We start from the raw sequence: 22561 nt of genomic DNA, 5'->3' as shown, positions 1-22561 counted from the left end.
CTGAATGAACAGACGTAAATCAAGAACAAAGATTGTTAAGATGCTATCAGACATATTGCACAAAGGTAATATTGCACGGTTTGAAATTATTGCAATTGCACGTGTTGATTAAAAACTTTGTTATTTTTATTATTGCACAGTTAAACAGTAATAACAGTGTTTATTTTGGAGGCTGGTTTACTGGGAGCAGCTCTGATTGTAAAGTCAAATAGCAGCAGGGAGACAAACTTAAAGGGTGTCAGGTTCGAGAGCGGGTCTTGAACCCGGGTCACTAAAGCGAGTGGCAGACACTCTAGCAGTCTGCCATGGGGAGGGGAGGCGTTGGAACCCAACTGCAGAGACACACTCGATATATGCAATGGCATGATTCTTTAATGAAAATAATAAGTCCAAAAACAGCTTGAGAAAAGAGAAACAAAAATATAACAGACAGAGTGGGTTTATCAATAAAAATAAACACAAGAAATACAAATAAGAGATGACTAAACAGGACTAAGAAACCCAGGAAGACAGGAAGGTAACAAGAGACTCAAGAAGACCAGGGGCTTGGGGAAAACGGAAAAGCCAGGAGACTAGAGAAGACAGGAGACTAAGGAAAAACCAGGAGACTCAGGAAGACAGGAGACTAGGGAAAACTCGGGGGGGAACAGATAAGACATGAGACTAGAGAAGACAGGGGGCATGTGGAAAACTCGTGAGAACAGAAAAGCCAGGAGACTAGGAAAGAGCAGAAAAGCCAGGAGACTCAGGAAGACAGGAGACTAAGGAAAAGCCAGGAGACTCGGGAAGACAGGAGACTAGGGAAAAGCCAGGAGACTAAAGAAGACTCGGGTAAAAAAAAGAGGACTCGGGAGAACAGAGAAGACTTGGAAGACTAGGGAAAACAGGAGAAGCTAGGAGATTTGGGAAAACAGGAGAAACCAGGAGGCTAGGGAAAACTCGGGAGAACAGTGTATCGTATGGCACGTGTAATTTAGATTTCATGTCCCAGGCATCCCTTTTAACCTTCGACATCTGCTCTTCAATCAAAGGATGAGCACCATGGCCTACACTTTTATTGAGAAAAAATCTTAATATGTGTTACACAATGGGGGAACTCTTTTACTAATCAAACAAATAAGTAAGATGTTTCAGACTCTTCGGGACGAGATCTCAAATCTCTTTTGAGATCTTCCAGCAAGCTTTATCTTCAAGAACAACAACTGCTCTGATCTTTAGGAGAAGCTGGAAGAACATCTGACTCCATCCTAACCGACTCGTCCAAGATTCTTTTGTCTACCGCATCCGGACTCTTGTGCAACAAGCCAATGCAAGTAACCGGTTTTACCAACTAATTTAGATGCGTGTTAAGTTTGAACCCCTTAATATTAAGGCAAATTAAAATTTCTGTGACGATTTCTCAGTTAGAATGTGATTAATTTTGAAGCTTAAGATTGCCATTCCTTCCTTCCTTTCTCTCCTTTCTTCTTTCCCTTTTTCTTCCTCCTCTTCCTATTTTTAACTTTTGTTTATTTTTATTTTTTCATTTTTATTCTCTTTATTTCTTTTTGTTTGTGAAGCTAGCTTTATGTTTGTTTGTCTCATTTATTAAACGCCGTATTTGTCATAAGTGATTGTCTGAGTAAAGGTTCCTGCAACATTCGATCTGAACTACATGCTCTATTAATTGTACGGTATAAACTAAAGGGGGGTTGCGTCTTTCTCGGCCGGGGAGATACCTCTTTTATAGGATTAATATAAAATGATACTGTCTGTTCGCCGGACGAACAGACCAATAAGTGTAATGTTAATTCCATTACCGTCAATTCAACTTAATTTAAATATTTAGGAGTAACTATAACCCCTTATAATTACTTATAAATATTCCCTTTTCTTTTCGAGCTAAATTTGCTCCAACAGAAAGGCTTGGAAAAACTCAAGAAAACAGCAGACAAAGAAATAAAACAAAATAGAAATACACTCACCAAACAGAACAAAACAAACCCACACATATAATACAATGACAACTAATAAATAATACAATGACAACTGTACTGCAACAAAAGTGAAGACAAATTTAATGAACCAACAAAGACCAAGGCAAAAGGGGCAACTTAAATAGACAACACTAACAAGGAGCATGTGGGAGACATTAAACAGTTAGAGGCTAGGGCAGGGGTGGGCAATTAATTTTTACAAGGGGCCACATGAGAAACCTGAATTTTGTCAGAGGGCCACACTAACGATAATATTTTATGGATGCACCGAAATGAAAATTCTTGGCCAAAACCAAAAACCAAAAAAAGAGGAAACCAAGGACAAAACCGAACCACAGAAAGAAAAGATTGTCAATTATTAAAACCATTGCATTTATGGCTATGAGTGTGTACTAACCTCACTAAAATCAATGCATTGCAATTCAAAGAATAAATCAATTACAAAAGTTTTTTATTTCTTATTATAAATGAATGTTATTTATTTGTTACCATTCATAGTATTGACAGACAGACAGCGGTCAATTATTATTAGCAACGGTCTGTTAAACGAAAATAATTGACCGCCGAACGTTTGAAAGCCCATTCAAGTGAATGAAATGTTCTAATCTACAGCATTAAGAAGAGCCGTGTAATAAATAATATTATATTATAATAATAATTATTTTCGGGATCCACGGGGAATGTTTCAAAGATCAACCCGTCGATCCACTGGCGACCACTGATCTAAGGCAATGAATTCCATCATTTTTTGTGCCTTTTGCCTTGCCACCATCACTGGAAAACTTTCCTGCCTTTTCAAAAACGTCCTCTACAGACGGAGTGCGCATGCTCGGATTTACTACTTTTCTGCGCTGCATTCTTCTCATATTTCGGGCAATCGGGATGTTTGGATTTCAGGTTATAAATTAAACCCCACATGGAGAAACTCTTTGCAGATACACCCCCTCTTGAAATTTCAGCATTGCATGCTTTGTAAATCGCTATATGTGGGTCTTTCTCCAAGATATTGAAATAAGTCCACACCGCAGACATGTTGGCTCTTATCCAGATAACCGTGTGCTGGCTGCACTTTTTAATTGCGTCATTACAATTGTGTTTCTGCCGTACTGTTTCGGTGATTTAGGTATTTAGGTATTTAGATTTAGGACAAAAAATGTCCAGACACTGACCAAGGGAGCTGCTACAACAGGCTGTCACTTGGGCGGCACCTACTCCCCCACAATTACCAAATTGCCTCACAACCACAGTTACACATGTGGGTGGAAGTTGTCCAGTGACCAGACCTAAATTATATTCAACTGATCTGGGATTAACAGGTGATAAAGATATATCCAAATAGAGAAACACATATCTGGCAAGTTTTACAAAAGACATAGGGAAGTATTTTAGCTACTTTTTCCCCACGTTTTGAACCCCGTGGCTTAAACAACCAAGGGTTTTTCCCGGTTTCACAAACTTTAAGCCAAAAAACTGAGCTCCATAACATTAGACCAATGAAATTGCCGAACAGGTTCAGGTGAACCAATGAAATTCTTTATATTAAATCAGATGTGCTCCCACTGAATCGGGCCGCACCACCATTAATCTCACGCACATGCGCATTTGACGAAAATACCTTATTGAACTCAAGCGAAGTGAACACGCACATAAAAAAAAAACTAACACACAAAGTAAGTCTGTGTTTTCTACCCTGAAACACGTGAAATCAAAGCATTGATCTGTTCTGACTGACACTCATGTAAAAGAATTGCTTCGAGTGGCAACAACGGAATACGAGGCAGATTTGAAGGGGATTGTTCAAGGCAAGGAATGCCAAAAGTCCCACTACGTAGCATGCATAGTAAAAGAAAAACGCTATTTTAAATTATTATATTTTTGTTTGTGGACTTGGTTAAACTAAGAGTTTGTGTGTGTGAGACAGTGCACACAATGTTCATTGTTGAAAATGACTGTCCTGTCTTAGAACTGTAGGAGTCAATTTCTGTTATTATGTTGGTGTGTGACATTTACAATAAATCTGGCTGAGCAGAGGTGTGTGTGTGTGTGTGTGAGGAAGGGATGGGTGATGTTCATGTGTGCCCATGTGTATGATGTGGCTCTTTGCGGTAACACAGTAATAAATGTGGCTCTCAGTCTCTGACTGGTTGGCCACCCCTAGCCTATATGAACACTCACTTCGCACGCACTCCTGGTCCTTTATTGAATGTACATGTTTGCTCCTGTCGGTGTGTGCAGGTTATGTCGGATGGTGTTGTCGTGCGTGCTTTTCCCCGCTACTAACCATTTGTCTCGGACTCCTCGCTCTCGCCTCGGCTGCGCGTCCCTTCCGACACGCATCAAGTTCTTTCCCGATCCTCCCGGTATCACTAGTGGACTTTATTTACGGACTGCCTCTCCTTTCATGACATTGTGGGCCGCGCTCTCGGAGCGCACTACCGGATTATTCCTTTTTTGCAGCAGGTATTTGTGTTGGCTCCGCCTAGTTTCTGTTTTGAATAAAACTTTATTTGCTATTATCATGCTTGACCAAATGTGGCTAGCGGAACGACACCTGACCAGGCCCCTTTCCCAAATGACCCACACCCAACCCAAGCATCATCTATGCCACCTAAAGCCAACATTCCTTATTATCCCAATATGTACTTTTCCCCAGATTGTCTGAATTTTTCTGAATCAAAGGTTGTTACACCCCAAGTTGTTACACCAACTGCTGTGCATGTTCCTATGACTGTGCCAGTGCATCGTGGTTCACAAATGTATGCCCAACAACCCATTCCCTTGATACAACCCGGTTTTACTCAGACACACCAGGTGCGTAATGTGCAAATATTCAGTGGTGGTCCAGATTGCAGGATTCTTACTGAAGACTGGATATGGGACATGCAGTATCTTATTGATGCGGGAGGGATGCCTGAAAATCTGGGTTTTGCTACAGTGGTGCGACATCTGAGTGGCGAAGCCTAAAGGCTAGTTCTGAATCTCTCTCCCAATGAGCAGAATACCAGCAGAGCTTTTGAAGAACTACGAGCCGAGTATAGTGATATGCAGACATCTCTTGACCCTTTAGCTAATTTTTATGAGAAATACCAGTGCACTGGTGAATCTGCATGTTCATACGCCATTGCTTTGGAGGCAACCTTACGTTCAGTGGAAGGGGCACAGTATAAAGGGCGTCCTTTCCGAGATCGAGATAGCAAACTGACTCGTCAGTTCATGAGAGGATTGAGTGATGAGGAAGTTTATATCAGGCTGGCTCCAATGATGCCTAGGCTCCTAAGTTTTCGTGAACTTCAAACAGAGCTTCGTAACCTTGCTCGAGAGACAAGAAAGTTCCAAACGCAGCCAAAAGCCAAAAAGACATATGCCCAGGCTCAGTTTACGACTGGCTGCAGTAACCAGAACGGAGAAAATCAGATCGCTGAGAAAGTGAACCGACGGAACTCAGATCTGTCTGAACTAACTGCCTTGGTAAAGAAACTGGTATGCAGCCAAGAGGATCAAAAGAATAGGTTGATGCAGCTGGAGGCTAGAGTTGGAGCATCGCCATGGACTGTGGTTACTCAGGCCCGGAGATCTCAAGGGGGTAATGACACCGATGCAAGGGGCGTAGTGTGCTATCGTTGCGGGAAAACAGGACACATTGCACGTTTGTGTCGGATAGTGATGACTAATGTGACCAGACCAGGCAGGTGTCGAGAAATAATTTTAATCAACCTTATCTAGCGTATGTTATAATCAAACTAACATTAATCCAACAAAAAATAACCTAAATCAAATATAGAACTTATTAGATACAATAGAAGTAGTTTTGATAACACCTATTTAACTATATGTTAATCAAGTCTTTATTTACACCAAGTATAAAATAGTAATAATAAGATATTTACATGTGTGAGTAGGATAGATTCTCTGACTGAATGTTATAAGTGTGTGGAATAGATAAAGAAGGACAGAAAACGACCTTGAGGGAGTTTTAAGCATTTTTATTGGGATAGCAAGGCGGGTGGGCTGCTGCAGCTGCAGGAGACATGAAGGAGTAGCTTGGCCCAAGGCCGGGTGAAGGCACAGGAGCACGTTGGTTTGGCGCAGGAGATGTAGGGGAATAATCATTGGGAGACCAGTGTGAGGGATAGGGAGAAAACGGTGGGGGACAGGAGCCTTCACTGCAGTTGTCATCATATGCTCGATAGCGGGTAGCAGAGAGATCAGGAGAGGTCTGTGTGCCCATGTCGCGCGTAGCAGTGCTCTGCACTATGCGAGGAGGCAGATAGGGATTCGCTGGAACAGTTAGGCCAGAGAGTTGTTCAAGGAAATGAGCAAGCTCAGCAGCAAGTGAGGAGAGCTGGAACTGGCAGTATTGTCTGCGAAGAAGACCCATTGGAGATATTCCAGAACGTTTGCGTGGCGGAGCTGAGCAAAAGAGACCAACAGAGATAAGATGTTAGACAGGGTAACATCACGGTGACTGCTAGGTGTAGGCAAAGGATAACACACATTCAAGAGAAAATTCTATATACTATGAAACAATCAGTTCAGAATGCACAATTAAAATATAACCTGGGCACTTGCAGCTATCAAATAAAATAATATAATCAAGCACATGTATACAGACAATCTAATACACTGAGATAACTCAATTCAATAAATGTAGAATAGCAAACAGCATTATAAAAAGAGTAAAGCATAACACTTACCCATTGCAGGTGCAGGAAGACAAAATAGGCAGCAAAAATGGTGTTCACACTTGGAGGACTGAAAACAGCGTATGGTTGGATCCAGAAAAATAAGGGCTTTATACTCACTTATTTTTTTATATAAAATCAAGGAAAAGGCCGAATATAAGGGGAATTGGGAAAAAACAGGAACTCCAAATATGGTGTTGTTTGGAGGAATAAGCACCAAGGTCAAAGATAAGGGGAATTGAAAAAAGAGGGCAAGATCGGAAAATAAGGGGAATTACTCAAGGTGAAGAAATTAGAAAAAAATAGTAAGATACGGTGGCTACAGGGTATAAATACAAGCGTGAAACAGACAGTACTTGTACTTCCTCACTTTGGCGTGCTCTATCATTTTTGATGTGCTGTTCATTTTGATGTGAGGTACCCATCTTCTATTGAGCTCATTGGAACGTGTATGGAATAAAGAAGTTTGCTTTTACTCATCTGAGACTGAGGATCCTTCATTGGCAGTTTGTGTCTATTATATTTAAGTTTTTCTAGAGTTGGCTGAGCATTATTGGGAATCTTCTGAACAAAAGAATCCACCCTCGATGTGTCGCCTCAGAGACGGGCTCTGAGTTCCGACATATTTAATGGCGCCCAACGTGGGGCCCTGAAGGTCAGCGTAAAGGTCGAAAACCTGAACAGGGGACCGAACATTCTGTGGGCTGCAGCCGCTGACAACAAGATTCAGAGAAAAAGGTAAGCAGACACCTGTTACACTCAAAGTCTGTGATTAGTAACTGTATGCCCATAGGGTTGTCGGCCCCGGGGAGGGTATAGACTGCTGACCTAGGGTCCAAGAACTATTGGGTGGAAAAAAATTTAGTGTTGGATGAGAAAAAGCAAACATGAAATAAAGTTGAAAAGGTGGAGAGTCACTGCGTATAAGAGGCGCAGGGTGGGACCCACATGAAATAAAGTTGAAAAGGTGGAGAGTCACTGCGTATAAGAGGCGCAGGGTGGGACCCACGTAGAACTACGGCTAATTATTTGTACCTTAGTCTGTCAGACTTTCCATATGGTCTAATAGGTTGCAGACTATCAAGGCCGAAATCGCGTAGACCCAAAGGTGAAGCCTTGGTGATTCGGGTTCAAGTCCCGGTGTGAGAAGATAACACTTCTCATATGGTCTAAAAACAGGATAAGATACCATAGGTCTTTACTAGGGGATCCAGATTCGCAAACTGTTGTGGAAAGGGTACATTTAAAAGGTTGTGAGTTGTTAGTATAAGAGTAAAAAGGCTCGGAGAGTCACCGTAATGAGTACGGGGTGGGACCCGAGGATATGAAGTGATGGCCATGGGTACATGTACGTTGTGTTAACTGCAGTGTGTAAATATTTTGTTGTCATATTATTTGTAAAGAGTGTGTTTGTGAAAGCCGGATTGAAGAGTGTATTTCTATGAATGCTTGTGTGCTGTCTGTAGATAAAATTGTGATTATACTTGTATTATTGTCATATCTTAATTATTAATAAAATAGTATGGTATACACACACACGCGTTAAAGTACAGGAGAGCTGCGCGTGGACGAGAGACGGAGCACAGAAGGAGGGGGCGCGGGCACGCGCGTATAAACACGGAGCGCACGAAGGGGGGTGCGCATGCGCATAGGCGCACGGAGCATAGTACACACACACGCAGCGCGATTGAATAAAGAATAAATAAATAAATAAATAAATAAACAAGTAAATAAAATAAAGGGAATATAGCAAAATAAATGCGTGAACTTGATGGACATAGAGATAGAAACGAACGGACTTAGAACCCATTTTTGGGACGAAAGGACAAACAAAGATAGAAACGGTATAGAGAGGAGACAGACAGAGAAGCAGATACAAGACAAATTGTGGGCTATTACACGTTGACATGGTATAGAGGTATTACACCAGATATTTCCAGAGGAAAACTGGTATGAAAAAATAAGAAGCATCTGGAAACCCCAACTGTTAAGCCCAGTATTGCGCACCCTAGTGGAAGCCCCTACACCTAGTAAAGCAGTGATACACCTGTTTGATTTCATAGCAGACCCAAACAGTGAAGACGAAGAACCATTGATAGAATTAAATGCAGAAGTACCTGAACAATCTAATTATTGCTCGGGACTGACAGCAACTGTTGTAGTAGAGCCTAAAGAGGTAGTGTGGGAAAGAGGTGCAGCCACCTCAATTCTAGTTGATAAAATCAACTCGTTAAGTGGACAAAGCCGGAAAAATCCAACACGACCTTGTAAAACAGTGAGACGAATAAACGTCTATCTAAAGTGGTCTGCTCAAAATAGAAACCCAGGCCACCGTAGAGAAGCACACAGAGCGAGACAAGGGTGCATCATGAGTACGGAGGAATCTCCAATCACGCCTGTGGATGTGATAATTATAAGGCATAAAGGGGCTGAAAAGGAGATCAAAAAATACATGAAAAAATGGAAAGACCTGACAACTGGGGATTTGCAATGGCCAGAAGAGGGAACATTTAATAAAGAAAAGTGTGATGTAATGAAGACCAGAATAAGAAATTGGGGAGAAATAAAGAAAGAAAAGAAGGAAAAGACAAAACGGAAATTAGACATCATTGAGTGGTTCGAGCATGAGGGGGAAATGCTAAAAGTACACAAAGAAAAGACAGAGAAAGGAACAGAAAGTAAAGAGGGAAAAGGGTCAGAAAAGGCCTCAGCCCCACCATTGGAGGAGTTTGAGGACCAGAAAAAACCACCTCCATATGCTGAAGCAAAGAAGCATGAGGTGATTAGCTTCTAATCACCTCATGTACTAAAGAAAGAGTATCATGACATACAACTAGACATAACAGGAGGACGGATTAAAGGGAGGATGGAACTTCCAGCTCCAGACAACAAGATAAACAAGGAAAGAGCAAGACAAACAAATAGAGTGTTATTTCAGACTCCTGATGAAGAGGAGGGGAATGATGAAGAAAACGGCAACGAAGGGAGATATGACTATGAACACGATTATGATCTAGATATCCCACCTGAAGAATGGGAGAGAGAGCGAGAGGAATTGGAACCGCCTGAGTATGACCAGAATCAAAGACATTGCCAGAAAAAGCAGCCACTAAGACATACAAGGGGTGAAAGCACCCCTAAAGTACAAGAAAGACTAAGCAAAGCCACCTCTCTTTCAGACCTCAGAAACAAAAAAGAAAGCAAAGAAGATTCAAACTCAGGAGAAGAATGCAAGGAAGAAGAAGAGTTTATTATTCTGAACCCAGAAAGAGGGAAAAAAGTGCATGTTTACGGAATATTGGAAATGACGCCAAGAATGCCACAGAAAAGTGATCCACTGCACACAGAGGTAAAAACTCTGCAGGAAGAAATGACATTTCATGAAAAAGAAAATGCAGCAAACAGACAAGAACTGGCAGACACCCAAAAGAGGATGGAAAAAATGGAAGAAATCCTAAAAGACACTCAAAGGGAAATGAGCCAGACAAAGGAGATTATAACGAAAGTGACAGGTAAAAATCATCAATTAAAGGTGAAGCTATACCAACACGAAAATGCCCAACTCGAGGCAGAAATACAGAGAGCAGAACAGAAAAGCTCAGAAAGAATGGACCAGTGCCAACAATATATTGATGAGCTACAACTTCAACTGTCAATGAATCAGCCAAAAACCAACGTCAAGGCCGGAAGAAAGGAAAGTCAAAAGAAAACAAGAGAAACAACAACGAACTTTCCACAAGAACACAGAATGACAAGGTCACAAGTACAAAGAAAGAATCATGATGATGAAGAGGAAAGCATGGAAGAAGAAGAAAGGATAAGTACTAAATACCGAAAATCCTTGCAGATGCCAGTCATTATAAAAGGCACAGACTCAGTATACACACCATGGTCATTTATGGATCTTACGGGACTAATAAGCAGATTGCCTAACATATGTGAAGGAGCACAAAGATGGATAACACGCTTTGAAGAACAGACTATGGGACAAATGCTGGCTATGGGAGATATCAAGGCAATTTTGACACAGTCATTGGGAAAAGCTAAAATGATAGAAATATTGGATCAGGCACACCTAGGAGAAGTGGGAAAGGATCAAAAGTATGATCGTTGGACATTTGGAGTGAAAAGAAATGACGTATGGAATGCACTTCGCTCCGCATACCCAACTCAATCTGATTTAACCAAGGTAGAAAACCTAAAAATGGACGAAAAAGAGGGAGCTGTTGCCTTTATTCTTAAATTACAGAAAGCATGGGCCGAAGAGATGGGGTCAGCATGGGATGAGACAACGGCTAACATCACATTGTTCAAGATAATGTTAAAGAGGGCACTTCCAAGCGAAGTACAAGAAAAACTTGAGTCAGTTGTGGGACTTAACGCCTTGCCCTGGGCAGCTTTCCAGGCAAATGTCACACATGCTGTGGAAATGTATAGGAAAAAGAAAGAAGCAAATAAACAGGCAGCAGAAGATTTAATAACATTGCTGCACAAAGCACAGCTTGGAGAGATAACTCGGAGCAAACAAGAAAATCAAGAAAAACGCAAAGAAGAGAAAAGTTCAGCTAAACAAGCAGCAGTCATGATGGTACCAACGAATACACAGAAGGATTCAGCTGGTCAAAACATACCAGATCAGGAAAATCAGCAACTAATGCCCGTGGGACAACCAATGATGGCCTATCCAACATATCAACAATATCCACCACAAAACAGAGGGTGGGGGCAAGGAAGAGGCAGAGGAAGAGGAGGAATGTTTCAACCAAGACCAAGGAATTATCAACCACCGAGAGGAGGAAGATGCTGGAACTGCCAAGATCCCAACCACATGATGAGAGAGTGCCCATATCCAATAAGACAACAGCAAGGTAACCAACAACAAAATCAAAGTTGGCAAGACCCCGGAAATTGGGCAGGACCATGGATGGGCCAGAGTCAGCAGAATCAACAGACTCAAGCAAACTTTAGAGGCGGCCCTCCGGGGCCACCTCAAGGTAACATGTGAAGATGCCCAGAGAAGCCAGAGGGGGAGCTGGTACAGTGCCCCACCTCACTGTACCCTGCACAAGAACCAACCATAATGGTGGATGTGAGTAACCAGCTCCAAGCATCGTTTTTGATTGACACAGGAGCAACATTCACAAGCATTGGAAAAGAAGGCTCTAAGCTCCCCCTCTCACGCAAAGCAGTAAAGACAGTAGGCTTCTCGGGTAAAACTCAAACTTTGCATTTTACAGAGCCACAAGACATAACAGTAGAAGGAATCACAATACAAGCACCATTGTTGTATTCCCCTGATACCCCAGGAAATCTATTAGGCAGAGATGTATTATGCAAGCTAGGAGCAAAAATCTTCTGTGGACCTACAGGAGTGTGGGTCGAACTTCCCGAATGCCTAGCTCAACAGTATGTAATGGTGGAAAGAAAAATAGAACAACAGACACTGGATAAAGTCTATTGGCTAGAACTCGATGTGACATCCTCAGAAATTCACAAGCTGTATGACCACTGGAAAACATGGTTCACGAACATGCGTCCAGAGTGTGTGGAAACCAGGAAACCATGGCATTGCACAATAAGGTATGATGAGGGGGGACAAGATGAAGAATACGAGACTTTGTGGGGAGAACATGTAGAAGGAAACCAGTATAGTCTCAAAGCAGAAAACGTGATCATTGGTCCCCAAGGAATAGCTGCAACAGTACAGCTACCAGACCACATTGCACAGTGGTATTCAGTCGAGAACTCTGTTCCACATGTCTCCCTAATGATCAGGCAAAATTTTAAATCAAAAGACTTAGGGCCAATGGTCAGAGAAGCAAATCAGAAAACTGAATGGATACCAATAGGAGAAAATATGAGCGTGTCATTGGACAGGAAATATCTCAAAATAAAACTAACAGCTGAAGACAGTGTGGTAGCTCACACCGTTTTGATCAACAGACAGGTGCAGGTGAGAACGCAAGTAGGACAAATTGGACAATGGCAGCAGAAGGTAGAACAGACTGGACTGGAAAAAGAACAGGTACTGAAACAGATTCCGGAAAAGTTATGGACTAAACATCAGGCGAAAATTCAATTAAAACCCAGTGTGCAGTTACCTTACCAGAAACAGTACCCATTGTCGCAACAAGCGATAGAGGGGATAAGACCAACCATCGAGGGATTAGTTGGAGCAGGAGTCTTAATTCCAACAAACATCCCTTGCAACACACCCATTTTTTCGGTCAGAAAACCTAATTCAGACAAATGGAGATTGGTCTATGATTTAAGACCAGTAAATCGTGTGGTGGTAGCAGAAAATCCTGTAGTACCTGATCCACACACTTTGTTAACAAACATCCCCGAAGGGACTAAATGGTACACTGTGATTGATTTATGCTCAGCATTTTTTAGTGTACCTTTGCACCCTGAGTCTCAGTTCCTGTTTGCATTCACATATGGGGGAAAACAATACACCTACACGCGTCTGCCACAAGGGTATTGTGAAAGTCCGTCAATTTTTAACCAGGTGTTAGCACGAGATCTGGCAGATCTAGACATTCAAAGCAGTTTACTCCAATATGTGGACGACCTACTAATTTGTAGTCAAACTAAAGAACAGTGCATGAAGGACTCGTTAAAGGTCCTGGAAACCCTAGCTCATAATGGACACAAGGTCAGTAAGGAAAAATTGCAATTCTGCCAACAAAAGGTAGAATATTTGGGTAGAGTGCTCGAAGGCACTACACGCAAAATCTCACCCTCACATGTAGAAGCAATTCAGAAAACACCACAACCTCAAACAGTACAACAGATGTTGTCATTCTTGGGTTTAGCTGGTTTTAGTAGACCATGGATTTGTGATTTTGCATTAAAAACACAACCTCTCAGAGACATGATGAAAGCAGCTGATCAGACAAAATCTAGCGCACGACTGATCTGGACAGAAGAAGGAAAAAAGGCCTTTGAAATAATCAAAAGTGCCCCAGCACTAGCCTGTCCAGACTACACAAAACCATTTCACCTCTATGTCTCAGAAAGGCGAGGTTTTGCGTCAGCCATTTTAGCACAACAGCAACAGAGTATGGGGAAGAAGCCAATTGCATACTATAGCACAGCTCTTGACAATGTGGAAAAAGGCATGCCACCTTGTTACAGAGGATTGGCAGCCGCAGCGTTTGCCTATCAGAAAGCATCAACAATCACGATGGGTCATCCAGTGACCCTGTACACTTCCCATGCATTACATGCTCTGCTGACAAGTCAAAAGTTTGTAATCACAAATGCACGAAGGACAGGGTATGACGTAATTCTGTCTGCACCGGAACTGACAATTGAGAGATGCCTCACAAATAATCCAGCTGATCGAGTAGTCTTGACAGATGAGGGAATTCCTCATGAATGCACTACAGAGGCAGAGAAATTTCTAAAAGCCAGAGATGACCTAGAGAACCAACCATTGCAAGATGCCCAAATTGTCATGTTTGTGGATGGTTCATGCTATCGCGCAAATGATGGCAATAAAGCAGGATATGCCGTGGTCATGCACAATGAGAAAGATGACTCGTTTCGAGTACTAGCTAGTGTAAGTGTGCCACAACCTTGCTCTGCCCAATTGGCAGAAATAAAAGCTTTAGCAGCAGCATGTAGACTAGGAGCAGGGGGAAAGTGTACTATTTACACTGATTCAGCCTATGCACATGGGGTATGTCACACATTTGGACCCATCTGGGAACAAAGAGGTTTCCAGAGAGCTGATGGATCATCCATTTTGCATGGTCCCGCAATTTCTGATTTGCTCAAAGCAATGATGCTTCCAAAAGCATTAGCCATTGTGAAATGTAAAGCCCACAAATCTGATGGTGAGATGATTAGTAGAGGTAATGCAGCAGCAGATGAGGCAGCTAAAAAAGCAGCGGTAGGCGAAGACTGTGTGAAAGTAATGATGCAGGAAGGAGAGCATGAGGAAATAAGAGGGCAGGTAACAGAAGAAGATCTTGGAGAATATCAGGATTTAGCAAGTGGGGAAGAGAAAGAGAAGTGGAAGAAACAGGGTGCAGTACAAGACCCCAACACAGGGTTATGGAGAAGTGTTGATGGAGTGTGGGTGGCACCGCTAGCTCTTCTACCGAGGCTCATTGCTGATTCACATGGGGTAGATCACTGTAATCGTAGGGAGACAATAGACACAATCCGAAGGAATTGGTGGTCGCCATATCTGGCCAGTATGGTGGACAAATTCCTGAGGTCCTGTGAGCTATGTGCAGCACGTAATGTCAGAAAACATTTCACAGCACCAATCAGTCACATTCCTGAACCAAGGGGACCGTTTCGACATTTGATGATGGACTTTGTGGACATGGCAGACAGGAAGGAAGGGAAAAGATATATCTTGGTAGTAATAGATCGTTTTAGTAGATGGGTAGAAGCAACAGCTACTGCCAAGAATGACGCAAAGACTGTGGCTAAGTTTCTGATCAGGGAAGTAATTCCAAGGTTCGGGATACCTGATAAGTTGAGCTCTGACAATGGACCACATTTTGTGAATAATGTGATCAAGGCATTTTCAGAAGCTTTGTGTATCAAGCAAAGAATGGGGTGTGTTTACCATCCACAATCACAGGGAATGGTTGAACGAGCAAATGGGGTGTTGAAGGAGAAAATAGCAAAAATTTGTGCTAGCACAGATTTGAATTGGGTGCAGGCTCTTCCACTGGCATTGATGAAAATGCGCTCTCAAACAAACCGCAATACACACCTGACACCACATGAGCTGCTGACTGGACGACCCATGCCAGTCGCTTTTACACAAGGACCTTACACAGGCTCCTCACTTGACCAACTTGAAGCAGACATGTCTAGTTATTGCAAACATCTGACGCAAATACACAGAACTTTATATTCACAGGTCTGTGAAGCCACACACGGAGCACATGTTGATGAGCCACTGCAGCAGGTGCAACCAGGTGATTACGTGTACATCAAAGTGTTCAAAAGAAAACACTGGAGTGAGCCACGATGTGAAGGCCCATTCAAGGTGGTATTAGCGACTCCTACCGCAGTCAAGGTCGAAGGTAAGGAACACTGGTATCACCTTAACCATTGTTGCAGAGCTGCAGTGAAAGGACCAAAGTGGAAGAAATCTCAGGCTGAGTTGGCACACTGTGCCCACTCTGACGACTCAGAAGGCGACGACGACAGCACTGGCCCAGCACAAGACAGAGGGCCAGCCTACAGAACACGTGCCAAAACCAAACAGCCACGACCAGTTGAAGGGGAACCGAAGGCAGGGTGCTCATATCAGGTTGATTCACAACCACAGCACGAGACACTAGATTCTGACAAAGTGGAAGAGACTGTTCATAGACTACTAGACAGTGACGAAAACACTCTCATTCCACCTGAACAGTTTGGCACCCTTAATCTACAAGATCTAGTAGACCTAGATATCAATCTACCTGTGGAACCATGATGGAGAGTTCCCCAAAACCCAAACAGACTCACCCCACCAAAAGATACTGGGCGGTACTTGTCATGGCTTTAGTTGTATGGTTTATTTGCACTTACATTTCCCTTAACCGATATCTACATCATCCAGCAGATGTATCAGTCCCTAACATTTCTCTAAATAACTGTTCTCAGCCTGCAGCATGCCCAGAACGTCACAATATGTCCACACACAGATACAAGAGATCTAAACCCCTAGGGTCCCTAGGTCACCACGCGAAAACCAGTCTCACTTCGGCAGCAGCTGCTAGAGTTTCTGTATATTCGGCAAGAAACGTGCTTGCAGAACAATTCCGGTGCGCTCTGGGTGTTTTAAACAACACCAGGGTCCTACCATTTTTTCCCGTAACTGCACAACATATATTTGTAACATACACCATATCCCTAGTTCATCCTCGCAACTCAACAGAGACAATGGACACTCCCGAATACGAGATGAGACTTGAGGCTAGAATAACCAACACAGATAAAGAACCAAACATTGTAGTCGTCACAGGAATACCCCATAAAATTATACCTCGTGTGGTAAGCACCCGTAACTGCATTGACATCACACTGTTATGGTTCTACGGTTTTCCCCAAGTAGGTCTCCCACATGGCACATTCGAAAGAACCTCAGTAGAGTCTCTAGTGTATGGGACTGATCTATATAAGATTTTCGTATATGTCCCTAACTGGCAAGAAGGGATGAACCTACCTAGAATACAACTTAGTTTTAGATACAAGAACCCCATCTATCCCTCCAATTCAAAAGCCCCAATTTGTGTTAGATGCACTGAAAGGATCAACGTTACATCAGTAAAGCAATATGCAGAAACTACAAATATTCAGCCAAACCTTAACCTGTACAGACAATGGCTGGAAGAGTCAGGACGTGCAGCAGTGCCTAACTCTACATGTATTGTATGCGACAGAAGATCTCGTCGCCCACCTCGTGTTATGCCAACAGTAGGGTTAGAGGCATGCGACAAAGAACCCTATGATACCACTCATCTCTGTCCAGCAATATGTTTATTGGGTTCAGCCGCTGAAAATTATGGAGCCACATGGATGCGCTCCCGTAGTGCTTCATGCGAATATCAGCCCCTGGCCACACTCAGTAATGATGACTTGCGGGTGATTGTGCACCCAGAACAAACTTTCCCATTGTGCCTTCGCGCAAAAGGAGTAATTACTGTAGGTTCATTACCTGACAAGGCATGTGTACAACAGATTGACGCAACGTTCCACATACTTAACTTAAGACAGTCTTGTAATTCCTCCACACAAAAATGTGACATTAATGCACGTAGACAGTTTCATGTCCCGAACTTGTGGATGGGCACACTGCCCTTAGCGGACATATTTTGGTTCTGTGGAGGAAGTGAAGTGCTGCAGGTTCTACCTAGCCTGTGGCATGGTCTTTGCGCTCCAGTAGTTCTAGAAGGACGTCTCATTGTTATGGCGGTAAATGAGACCCGCTTAAATGACCTGTTTAGGTCAAGACGACGTCGGGATGCTCCTCAGGGTAACATTGCACAGACCATTTTATCTAGTATCGTGAACGACTATAGGGATAAATATCTCACGATCACTAATAAATCTAGGTTACCCTCATGGGGCCCGGATCCTGACATCTATATAAGTTGGAAGGGCACACCAGTAGGTGTTCCAGCTGAATTTGCCGCTCTAGACAAGGGTGCCTCCAAGGCATTGACAATGTTTCTCCCTTGGATCCAGATAGATCGCAATATGGCCTGGATAAATTATATTTGGTACAACCAACAACGTTTTATCAATCACACAATTGAAGCCTTGAAACTGATATCGGAACAACTTCATGCCACTACACTAATGGCTGTGCAGAATAGGTTCGCGATTGACAAAATGCTTGGCCCAGACCAAGGTGTATGCCATCTTATTGGGGAGGACTGTTGCGCGGTTATTCCTCTCCACACTGGCTCTGCAGGTCCGCTACACGCTCTACTGGACCGTATGGTGAAAGCTCGTGATGAGATGGTCTCAAATAATGCGAAGGAATCTGCTCTGTCCAGCTGGCTAAGTTGGCTTTTTTCTTCGAGCTGGTTGGCGGGACTGGTGCGCATTGGAACTACACTTGCCATTATTCTTGCAGCCGTGGCATGTTTTGTTTGCTGTGGAATTCCTTGTCTTCGTGCTCTTATCAGCAAGACTGTGCACTCACTGTTCGGACAATATGTACAGTTCCCAATGTCTGCTGTCACAGAGCAGGAATTTCCTGTAGATCACATCTATGCTGCCATGGACCATGATGTCTATGTGGACATGAATGCAAGGCTTTTTGCCCTGTGTGAAGGACACAAATAACTTTCCCCAGACATATCCTTTTTACTATGTATATATATATATATATATCTAACTAACCATCTATTTATCCGTGTTTGATTACTGATCTCGATAATAATTGACATGCCCACTGAGTCTTCCTTCTATATTTCCACTTTTAGGAAAACTGCTTCGGATGCTTGCTGTCTTAATTCTGTTGTATGACCCATGTTGTTGTTGTGAGTTCTCCATGTTATGTGCAGGAACATGGCCGCTGGTGAACCCAGGTGGCTACAGCCAAATCTGCGGCTGTTTCCTGGTGTGTGCGCATTCACTGACACGTGTTATGAGGGATATCGCTTCGCCTTCGACACATTCAGGGGTCCCTGTGAAGCGTGTGATGCCCTCGCCTTTGACCGTCAGACACATTGCTTGTGGTGCCAGGGCTGTGACGACTGTCCTTTGGGTGACCGGTGCTATGATGGACCCCGTGATTGGTTCGGTTTTCCTCCACAAAGGGATGATTTTGTTTGGGAAACAGATGAGGACCAGCGTAGACCAGTGACCGCCATTATGCGCCACGCTAACATGTTTTCTCCGGAGGGAATGTGGTTAGACTCCATTCAGAACTCTGTTTATGATCTTCCTGGTGGACTCCAGCTGGTCACCCGTGTATTCACTATGCGTCGTGCTATCTCCCTGGCCGAATCATTTGGAGCTCTTTCCTTCTCAACAAGAGCTTGAAACACCCATAGTTTCCTGCTCACGACCTTCGTCATGCAACGCACTACTGTGACATTCTACACCATTACCTTAGGAGGCTATGTTCTGTGGACAACGGAACCAGCCAAACATCGGAACTGGCACTGTCGCCCTATCCTGGTTCGCAGATGCCGCATGCGTGCTATAGACTCAGAAATAATCTCAATGCAGGGTAGACGTTCCCGCTTAAAATGGTACTACGCTGTGTGGTTCGCAATACAGACTGGTCGCCGTATAACTGCTCCCTTACCACATTGGATAAAGTGGTTGTCACCTGTCCCATAGCTCTACCACATTTATGCGGACTATATTGTTTCGTTTTCATTTTAGTTCTATTTCACATGTCTCATATTTAAAGCTGCATGTACAATCACGACTGAGGATGACCTTGGTGATGATTCTTCCACTGTCGCGCCACTGGCGGGCAGAGTGGGAATTTTCCCTGGCACTTGACTGTCTACAGGGTTTTTCGCCCACTCCTAGTTCATCAATGTTGTGATTAGGCACGGCCCTTGCATTTAGAGGGTGGGAGTAATGTCGATCTATTGTTTGTTTCATTTATCTTTCCTGTCTTTGCGTTTGCGATCGCTTATCTTTGTTTATTATTTTCCTTTGCGTTTATTTACGTTTATTATTTTCGCTTATTTTTCCAATTTTAAGTGGCTTGATTTTTGTTCACCTTATTACACGATTCTACGTATGTTGTAAGTCTTACACTGAATATTATTCATAATATTATCACTCAATTTGATTACAACACTGGTGTTGATAGCTTCTGGGTATTCATGAGTACTAGGTTCCTTTTATTGAGTAGATGTTTCAATGGTGTAAGTGGATTGTTTAAAGTGTGTACTTGTGATCATTTTACTTTTGATTACCGTGGATATTAAGCCTTAATGGACTTTTTCAACACATTCACGTGGAAATAAACACACGAGTACCTGGTAAAGTACTAGTAACCTCTCCCAGGGCTCCAACAAGACCCCCTGCGATACGTAAAGTATCTGGGTCAGAAGAAAACAACATGTGCCAAAGAACACAAAAGACTTTTTACTTTGGTTTTACTATTGCATTAAATGATATGTATGATTGGTAAGGTTATCACGGAAGTAAGCGGAATGTGAGACTATGAAGTCTCAGAGGGGGGAGTAATGTCGAGAAATAATTTTAATCAACCTTATCTAGCGTATGTTATAATCAAACTAACATTAATCCAACAAAAAATAACCTAAATCAAATATAGAACTTATTAGATACAATAGAAGTAGTTTTGATAACACCTATTTAACTATATGTTAATCAAGTCTTTATTTACACCAAGTATAAAATAGTAATAATAAGATATTTACATGTGTGAGTAGGATAGATTCTCTGACTGAATGTTATAAGTGTGTGGAATAGATAAAGAAGGACAGAAAACGACCTTGAGGGAGTTTTAAGCATTTTTATTGGGATAGCAAGGCGGGTGGGCTGCTGCAGCTGCAGGAGACATGAAGGAGTAGCTTGGCCCAAGGCCGGGTGAAGGCACAGGAGCACGTTGGTTTGGCGCAGGAGATGTAGGGGAATAATCATTGGGAGACCAGTGTGAGGGATAGGGAGAAAACGGTGGGGGACAGGAGCCTTCACTGCAGTTGTCATCATAAGCTCGATAGCGGGTAGCAGAGAGATCAGGAGAGGTCTGTGTGCCCATGTCGCGCGTAGCAGTGCTCTGCACTATGCGAGGAGGCAGATAGGGATTCGCTGGAACAGTTAGGCCAGAGAGTTGTTCAAGGAAATGAGCAAGCTCAGCAGCAAGTGAGGAGAGCTGGAACTGGCGGTATTGTCTGCGAAGAAGACCCATTGGAGATATTCCAGAACGTTTGCGTGGCGGAGCTGAGCAAAAGAGACCAACAGAGATAAGATGTTAGACAGGGTAACATCACGGTGACTGCTAGGTGTAGGCAAAGGATAACACACATTCAAGAGAAAATTCTATATACTATGAAACAATCAGTTCAGAATGCACAATTAAAATATAACCTGGGCACTTGCAGCTATCAAATAAAATAATATAATCAAGCACATGTATACAGACAATCTAATACACTGAGATAACTCAATTCAATAAATGTAGAATAGCAAACAGCATTATAAAAAGAGTAAAGCATAACACTTACCCATTGCAGGTGCAGGAAGACAAAATAGGCCGCAAAAATGGTGTTCACACTTGGAGGACTGAAAACAGCGTATGGTTGGATCCAGAAAAATAAGGGCTTTATACTCACTTATTTTTTTTATATAAAATCAAGGAAAAGGCCGAATATAAGGTGAATTGGGAAAAAACAGGAACTCCAAATATCATAATATAAAGGTCAAAGATAAGGGGAATTGAAAAAAGAGGGCAAGATCGGAAAATAAGGGGAATTACTCAAGGTGAAGAAATTAGAAAAAAATAGTAAGATACGGTGGCTACAGGGTATAAATACAAGCGTGAAACAGACAGTACTTGTACTTCCTCACTTTGGCGTGCTCTATCATTTTTGATGTGCTGTTCATTTTGATGTGAGGTACCCATCTTCTATTGAGCTCATTGGAACGTGTATGGAATAAAGAAGTTTGCTTTTACTCATCTGAGACTGAGGATCCTTCATTGGCAGTTTGTGTCTATTATATTTAAGTTTTTCTAGAGTTGGCTGAGCATTATTGGGAATCTTCTGAACAAAAGAATCCACCCTCGATGTGTCGCCTCAGAGACGGGCTCTGAGTTCCGACACAGGATTTAAACATGTAAAGCCTGTGGTTACCGGGGCAACAAAGTCCCCAGCAACATGAGACGGGCAAGTCTAAACTAGCTGATACCCCGCTAGTAGGTCCCTGTAATGAAGGGGTGGTTGAAGTGGATGGAGAGATGTGTAAGGCTCTTATTGATTCTGGCTCTCAAGTCACGACAATTACTGATGAGTTTTGGCGACAGCATCCTGTTCTGCGTACTCAGGAGTTGAAGCCATCAGACATCCCCATTGAAGGTGCCGCTGGCCAGCCCGTATCTTATGTTGGTGTGCTTTGTATCAACCTAAAGTTTTTGGGGAGGGTGTATTCAAATGTTCCTGTTTTTGTTGTCCCTGTAACAGAATACCGGTCCAGTGTTCCATTGCTAATTGGGACTAATGTGATTAGGGTTTCCAGAAATGATCTCAAAGCATCATATAGCAAAAAATATCTGGCTGAAGTAAAATTGTTTTATCCTGAGTGGCACTCTGCATTCATGGATCTAAATAAGAGTGAGCCTGGTGGGGCTATGGGCAGGGTAGGTCAAGTTCAGTATGCTGGCCACAGAATAAAAATACCGGCTGGTATGGAGCAGGATGTTATTGGCAGAGTTATGGGTGG

The 22561-nt window shown here is 42.7% G+C and overlaps 1 long non-coding RNA gene across 1 annotated transcript; it reads left to right on the top strand.

Moving 5' to 3' along the window:
- The first annotated feature begins 6899 nt into the window (after positions 1-6899).
- LOC310715288 lies at positions 6900-16114 on the top strand. The gene is made up of 2 exons (XR_014530285.1): positions 6900-7396; positions 15549-16114. It is a non-coding gene; the product is annotated as an uncharacterized lncRNA (long non-coding RNA).
- Positions 16115-22561: the final 6447 nt, after the last annotated feature.

This window comes from Silurus aristotelis (genome assembly GCF_946808225.1).
Source record: "Silurus aristotelis genome assembly, chromosome: 19".
NCBI lineage: Eukaryota > Metazoa > Chordata > Actinopteri > Siluriformes > Siluridae > Silurus > Silurus aristotelis.
This window is presented reverse-complemented; position numbering and strand designations above follow the sequence as displayed.